Raw genomic sequence first — 5,818 nt, 5'->3', positions numbered from 1 at the left:
GACTAAGATTCCTTCAACATAAACTATTGTTTCCCAGTAACGACAAGCATCTATATTTTCCTCCTGCTGCTGCTGCTTCTAAGTCACTTCAGTTGTGTCCGACTCTGTGCGACCCCGTAGGTGGCAGCCCACCAGGCTCCCCCGTCCCTGGGATTCTCCAGGCAAGAACACTAGAGTGAGTAGCCATTTCCTTCTCCAATGCATGAAAGTGAAAAGTGAAAGTGAAGTTGCTCAGTCGTGTCCAACTCTTAGCAACCCCATGGACTGCAGCCTACCAGGCTCCTCCGTCCACAGGATTTTCCAGGCAAAAGTACTGGAGTGGGTCGCCAGTGCCTTCTCTGTATTTTTTCCTGACGCACTTCCTGTTCCAATTCACAGTTCAGAAGAGTCTCACAAATTTCAAGATGTTCACAGCAGTTACAAATGGCATTTTGCAATTTTCAGTAGTTTATATCACCCTTAAATTTGTGGAAATAGGTTTAGGTATAACATGTATGAAGCTTGATATTGATTCTTTAGGTTGGCAGCTATATGGACACTGGATGCTGGAAATGCATCTCGTTTTATTTTTATGAAATATTGAATGTGATATAATTAAATTTTAAGAAAAATTATATTAAAATGTTCTCACTCTTTTTTGTTAAAAGTTTATATTCATTCATTATAATGTATTCATCACCTTTCATTTTGACATAATTTTGAGTCCTTCAAAATAAACATGTTTAATATACATAAAATATTAACTTTTATTTTCAAATTTTAGATGAAAATGTGGCTAAATTCTACATATTTTGAGTTCTATTGCCTAATGCTATAGATCATCGAGATCATGAAAGAAAGGAAATATATGAATGTGGAACTCAGCATGTTGCTTAAATATTTTTAAGCTAGGAACCCAAAAAAATGAGCAAATTTCTGTCAAGCATGACTCACGTAAAATTCCTGAACAATTTACTATATATTCTCTAATGAAAATGTAATTGGTATTTAAAAAATGCAAATTAGCAATTTTTTCTCATCAATTCACAATATGAATAGGTCAGATGAAGTTGCTACAACCTCATGCACGCACGTGTGCTGAGTCACTTCAGTCCTGTCCGGCTGTGTGACCCTATGGACTGTAACCCACCAGGCTCCTCTGTCCATGGGATTCTCCAGGCAAGAATACTCCTCCAGGGCCTACAACCTCATATTCTTTACCAAATAAAGGTACAACTACACAGCGCAAAATATAATTCTCACACAGAAAAAATACATATGCAATTATAGCACTGAAAAAGGGATGTATAAAGTACAGTTGATAATATTCAGTAAACATAAGTGATTCCAACTGAGACCCTTACTGTGATGTTCTTTTAAAAAAATGACCCTCTGTGTCTAAAGCTTGCCAAACATAATAATGCTTTTTGGCTGAATAAAAGTGAAGTATTTACAGAAAACAATGGAAAATGTTCAGGTTTAGTACAAATGGTTTCAATTTGGGGTGCTAAAATAAACAAAAATATAATGCAGATAAACACAATGAAGTGAATGAACATTCTTAAGGACTGAAAATTCAAGATGAGGCCATGAATCTGATGAGTAATAAAGTGAGAAAAGAAAACATATACAACTTTAAAAAGTTATTATTACTCAGTTCAGTCAGGCTGTAGAAGCATCAAAATTCATATCACAGAAATGTGTCTTCATTACATGTATGGCTGCTGAACTACAAGAAAAGGAAAACAAGTCAACATTTATGTATTTCACTGGGTTTTACAGCAGTTGTGAAAATAAGTTTAGACTTTACTGGCAAACTGAGAAAATAGCTTTCAGTTTTAGGGACTGACTTAGGAGACTGATGAAAAAAACAGGTTGAAAGGCTTGCCCAATCTCACTAACATAGCTGGCACAGAAGAAGATGAGTCAGCCAGAATTTTTACCAAAAGTCCAGAAGCATCTGTGCTGTGTGGAACATAGTTAGAACTTACTGCTGGGAGAAATGGGCTTATCTGAACCAACAGGAATGCTGCTCTTTGGAACAATTCCAGAGATTGAATGTAGTGTTTTCTGGACCTGCCCAAAGATGGACTACCATGATGGAACATGAAATTGGACACTAAACCAAAATTTAACACCTCATTACATATGAGGTGTGGAATACATTCTCCTTAAAGTAACTAGATCCCATTTAGACAAGACTAAGATGTACTAGGAGAATTCAGTAAAATAATATTCCCAAATAAAAAGTGAATAATCATCAAAATTGAAATTAATTTTGAATGTGTGCTATCTCTATTCATTTGAATGAATACAAATGATCCATTGCTTATTTTTTAAAAAGAAACAAAACAGATCTATTATAATATTCCACTTCCAAAGCTTTTAAACTATGTATTTTTAATTTCGGAGATTTTTTTTTTCCAAATTGAAAGAAACTGATATAAAATAGACAACGAAGTGAGATTCTAATAAACTATAAAGAATTTAGAAAAATAAAATGAAAATATTTTCATGACTATATATAAACATTTTCAAAACAAACGTTAGAAACCCTCAGTTCAGTTCAGTCTCTCAGTCGTGTCCGACTCTTTGTGACCCCATGAATCGCAGCACGCCAGGCCTCCCTGTCCATCACCAACTCCCGGAGTTCACTCAAACTCACGTCCATCGAGTCGGTGATGCCATCCAGCCATCTCATCCTGTGTCGTCCCCTTTTCTTCCTGCCCCCAATCCCTCCAGCATCAGAGTCTTTTCCAATGAGTCAACTCTTCACACGAGGTGGCCAAAGTACTGGAGTTTCAGCTTTATCATCAGTCCTTCCGAAGAACACCCAGGACTGATCTCCTTTTAGAATGGACTGGTTGGATCTCCTTGCAGTCCAAGGGACTCTCAGGAGTCTTCTCCAACACCACAGTTCAAAAGCATCAATTCTTCGGCGCTCAGCCTTCTTCATAGTCCAACTCTCACGTCCATACATGATCACTATCTTCTGACAAATCATAGATCAGGGTATTTTGTTAATTGAACACAGATTTTTAACAAATTGAATATCTAACCACTACTTTTAAGTTCTATTTATAACACCTCCACATTGAGAAATTTGAAAGAAGATCCATGAATGGACCTAATTATTACTCTAAGGAAAAAATTTAAATTATGATCTAAAATAGCAATTTTGTCATGAATTAAAATATGTAATATTTTCTATAATAGATGCAATTTACCACATGCAACCCTATCACAATATTTGAACATGTTGTATAATATTAGTGGTATATTTCTGAATTTAAGTAGTGCTTTAAGAACTTTATTGGCAATTCAAATTGCTATAGCCTCAGCAAACTGGTTTCCCCAACTTGGAATAAAAAACTCTAAAATCTTCAATGCCTTAAGAAGGATTACCTAATTTGGCACTCTTTAACAAAGCAGAAATGTTGTGAAAAATCATGATTAAACAACCCAAGTGGAGATATTGCTGAATCCAAGACAGGAAAAATTAAAATTTTGGAATAAATGTGTAACTTGTAAATTATCTATGTCTTTATGACTCACCTAAACATGACCATCAACAGAACACCTGGGCATGTGTGATAATAATTAAATTCAGCTGCCTTTGATATTTGCCAGCTTGCAATTATTGACATCCCTAGCTTTGCACATGTTTTTGTGAAGGAGTATTTCTTTTGGCAGGAGGATAGAATATAATTCAACAGCTGGTTTGCTTAATTTATAATTTTTACTTCATTGGAAACACAGTCTATAAGCCTCCACTTCTACTCGCCCCAATCCCTGAAATGCCTGGCACAGGCCTGGCAGGCTTGTCCATTGGTGTCTGTCAAATGAGGAACACGAGTGTGACACGGGCTTAGCATTACCAGTGAAGGCTTCCTTCCTCCTTATGCCCAGCACAAGGCAAATACACCATCTTCTCTTTGCAAGGCAAGAGCCTTCAGGAGCCTGGGTAGCTCTGTTGGTAGAGCATCAGACTTTTAATCTGAGGGTCCAGGGTTCATGTCCCTGTCCAGGCGGGAGGTTTACGCATCCTCTTGTGCTTAGAGGATACCAAGCTTTTGGGCTTCCCTTGTGGCTCAGCTGCTAAAGAATTCCACCTGCAATGTGGGAGGCCTCGGTTCAACCCCATGGTTGGGAAGATCCCGTGGAGAAGGGAAAGGCTACCCACTCCAGTATTCTGGCCTGGAGAATTCCATGGACTGTAGAGTCAGACACGACTGAGCAACTTTCACTTTCACTAGTCATACATGAAAATGGGTCCAAGTATTGTTTTGTAATGTTCCAAACCAGTCAGTCCTAAAGGAAATCCACCCTGAATATTCATCGGAAGGACTGATACTGAAGATGAAGCTCCTATACTTCAGCCACCTGACATGAAGAGCCAACTCATTAGAAAAGACTCTAATGCTGGGAAAGCGGATGAGATGACTGGATGGCATCATCAACTCAATGGACATGAGTTTGAACAAACTCCAGGACATAGTGAAGGACAGGGAAGCCTGGCGTGCTGCAGTCTGTGGGGTTGCAAAGAGTGGGACACGACTGAGTGACTGAACAACAACAATGTTCCTTGCACCACAAATAATAAATTGCTTATGGAGAACCCTGTTAAACAATCATCGCTGGAGACACGGGCTCTTTTCTTTGAGACTCTAAAGTGACAGAAAGGCTTCTTCCTCAGAGTACAGTACAGAAAGGGAAACAATGAGCAAACTTTCAGTGGAGCAAGCTGACAAACATGACCTCGGTCAGGTGAGATCAAGGTCAACCTGAACCTCAGTGATCAGCCATATCGATCGAGTTGATGTGAGTGCCCTCTGTGACCTTCCTCACAAAACCCAATCTAACCATGAGAAAAACATTAGACGAGTCCTAATTGAGGGAGATCCTACAAAATACCCTGCCCGTATCTCTCAAAAAAATAAAATAATATCTCAAAAAATCTCAATCTCAAGTTATCTAGATATTACCTCAATAATATCTCCATCTCAAAAAAAATAAAATAAGTAACAAACAACAACAACAAAGGAAGATCTAAGAAATTCTCACAGGGAAGAGGAGCCAAGTAAGATAAGGTTAAATTCAATATGGTGTCCTGGGTGGGCTGCTGGGCCAGAAGGACATTAGGTAAAAACTACTGGAAACTGAAAGAAGTATGTGCTGTGCTAAGTTGCTTCAGTCATGTCCATCTCTTTGTGACCCCATGGACTGTAGCCCTCCAGGCTCCTCTGTCCATGCAATTCTCCAGGCAAGAATACTGGAGTGGGTGGCCATTTCCTTCTCCAAGGGATCTTCCTGACCCAGGGATCGAACCCACATCTCTCAAATCTCCTGCATTGACAGGCGGTTCTTTGCCACTAACGCCACCTTAGAAGTCTTATGAACTTCAGCTAATAATAATGTATCCATGGTGGTTCTTTCACTGTGACAAGGGTACCTCGTTAACGTAAGAACACATTCACATTAGGGGAAACCAGGTGTGCAGCAATGGGAACTCTGTACTACCTTTGCAAGTTTTCTATACACCTGAAACTATTCTGATTAAAAGTTAAGTTTTAAAAAATGTAACAGAATGTGTCTGAAGGACAAAATGACCTAAAATGAAGCCTCCTAGCCTGCAAGGGATGGACTTCTCTGGTGGTTCAGATGGTAAAGAACCTGCCTGCAGTGCAGAAGATGTTTTGATCCCTGGCTCGGGAAGATTCCCTGGAGAAGGAAATGGCAACTCATTCCAGTGTTCTTACCTGAAGAATCCCATGGACAGAGGAGCCTGGCAGGCTACAGTCCATGGAGTCACAGAGTCAGACACAGCTGAGCACACACA

At 39.1% G+C, this 5,818-nt stretch overlaps 1 non-coding gene across 1 annotated transcript; it reads left to right on the top strand.

Annotated features, from left to right (window-relative positions):
• Positions 1-3,937: 3,937 nt before the first annotated feature.
• Positions 3,938-4,010, top strand: TRNAK-UUU. Its single transcript has one exon. It is a non-coding gene; the product is annotated as a tRNA-Lys (tRNA).
• The last annotated feature ends 1,808 nt before the right edge of the window (positions 4,011-5,818 follow it).

The sequence above is a fragment of the Bos indicus x Bos taurus genome, chromosome 10 (assembly GCF_003369695.1).
Source record: "Bos indicus x Bos taurus breed Angus x Brahman F1 hybrid chromosome 10, Bos_hybrid_MaternalHap_v2.0, whole genome shotgun sequence".
In the NCBI taxonomy this organism is placed as follows: Eukaryota; Metazoa; Chordata; class Mammalia; order Artiodactyla; family Bovidae; genus Bos; species Bos indicus x Bos taurus.
The sequence above is the reverse complement of the archived record's forward strand: the minus strand, read 5'-3'. Positions and strand labels throughout refer to the sequence as shown.